Source organism: Seriola lalandi, unplaced genomic scaffold (genome assembly GCF_002814215.2).
Source record: "Seriola lalandi dorsalis isolate HSWRI2012SDOR001 ecotype SW California unplaced genomic scaffold, Sedor1 jcf7180002001462, whole genome shotgun sequence".
In the NCBI taxonomy this organism is placed as follows: Eukaryota; Metazoa; Chordata; class Actinopteri; order Carangiformes; family Carangidae; genus Seriola; species Seriola lalandi.
The window spans coordinates 1-1,860 of record NW_019472121.1 but is presented as its reverse complement, the minus strand read 5'-3'; the positions used below and the strand labels follow the sequence as shown (position 1 = coordinate 1,860).

General features: G+C 37.8%; 1 long non-coding RNA gene across 1 annotated transcript; it reads right to left on the bottom strand.

Moving 5' to 3' along the window:
• Nucleotides 1-29: 29 nt before the first annotated feature.
• Nucleotides 30-1,739, bottom strand: LOC111664322 (uncharacterized). Its single transcript, XR_002761434.2, has 2 exons — nt 1,557-1,739; nt 30-927 (listed from the first exon to the last, which is right to left on the bottom strand). It is a non-coding gene; the product is annotated as an uncharacterized LOC111664322 (long non-coding RNA).
• Nucleotides 1,740-1,860: the final 121 nt, after the last annotated feature.

Here is a 1,860-nt window from a genome sequence, read left to right as displayed (position 1 = left end):
CAAAAGCATAAAAAGATATCTCTTCCATATTGTTGTAAACTAGGCATAGTTTATATTTAAAATAATTTGTTTTACAATGCCATGTAAGAAAAAAAGTATATCCCCATTGTATTTTCAAATTTACACGCATCTATTTACAGATAACCTTTTTCTTCTGTGCATGTGTGCGGATGTCTGTGTGATCTTTTCTACTTCTACAGACAGAAAGAAAAACTTTTGTACATCCAAACATCTGCTGATGATTGAAGCATCTCTGATTAAACTGTTCAGGAAAAATCCGTTACACTGCTCATACAGAACACTATCCCGTCAAGTAAACGTAAATTACAACCTTTAACGTATTAAATGTCCATACGAGAGATAATAATCTAACACAAGGTCCAACTCGCTGCTGAAAGAGTAAATGGTGATGTGCTGTGAGAGCAGTGTGCAGGATTTCCTTTCAAATTTTACCCTGGAAAATCCACCAGGAATTGGCAGTTACATTTGATTCTTAGCAATAATAAGGAACACGAATTTGTGAAAAAAGTTTCAGAGCCAATATGATTAAAAGGCATGGAAAACAAGATGCATGACGAAGTTTTCAGGGCTTATTACAAGGGTAAACTTTTTGGATTTTGTGAGACTCGGCATGGGATCAGACAGGCAACAGTGTAGTGTGCATATTGGCGATTGTGGTGCTACCGGTGTTAGGTTTGTAGCAAATAAATTTTGTTATAAAAAGAAGACTCAGACTGCTGTGGTGAATGGGGTGTTGTCTGTGTAACAAAAGGCAAAGGCGGAATGTGCCGGGGGAGGAGCTGATGTTGTGATGAAGGGAGTCGGTTTGGGATCCTCACACCTGGCTGGCTCTCAGTTGCTGAGGAGCAGCTCTGTCGCCGTTTCCACATCCCAGGATTTTGAAGACAAGGCCGCTATTACTGCATTCTGTATGAGGGGGAAACAAGAATTTAAGAATTATTGTAACCTCTGTCATTTGCAAATGTCAGGCTCATAAAGAACTGAAGGAACAATTTGAAAGGAAATAAGTTGCATGCTCTCATGACCATCAACTGTGTGAACCTTATGATACAAGTGAAAGAAATGCTTTCCATGGTAATTAAGTCTGAATAAATTGTGCCTCGTTATGAGTAATTCCTTTGATATTAACTTCAATGAGCCTACACAAGGCCTTGTTCACTCTGACTAGCATGCTATCAAATATGGTAGCAACTAACACTTCTATTAAGTAGCTCAGTCTATAAAATGTCAGAAAACTATCAAAAAAAGTTGAAAGTCCAAAGTGACTCCCAAACAATGGTCCAAAACCCAAAAATATTCACTTACTATCATATGTTTACCATCAAAGTTTACACTCAAATGCTTCAGTTAAAGTCATAAAACTCAGTCAAAACTAAATTTCTGTCAAAACTGTTGCTTATTAATTTTCTGACAATCAACTGATCTAATCTCTACTGCCAAACCAACACCGCCCCAAAAAATTCTCCCCTCCTACACCATGGTCAATATATGAATGTTACAGTGCAACAAAAAGAGAAGAAGAAAGTGCTTCTGACCTTATCAAAGCCCATGGCACAGAGTTTGTCTATTTTACGTGTGTAGTCAGGACTGGAGACAGGAGCTCCAGCATAGACATGAGACCACAGCCTTGCGGTCTGTTTGAACATTTCTGGGTTCTGCTTATACTGAGGATGCAGAGAGAGAGAGAGAGAGAGAGAGAGAGAGCTCAGTGAGCATGGTTAAATATTAAAAAAAAAAAAAAAAAAAAAAAAAAAACAGCAACAAGTGAAGGTACTGTGATAGAAAAATCACATTTTTTATACTTTGTATGACCTGGTTTTGTATTTCTCATGACCTGAC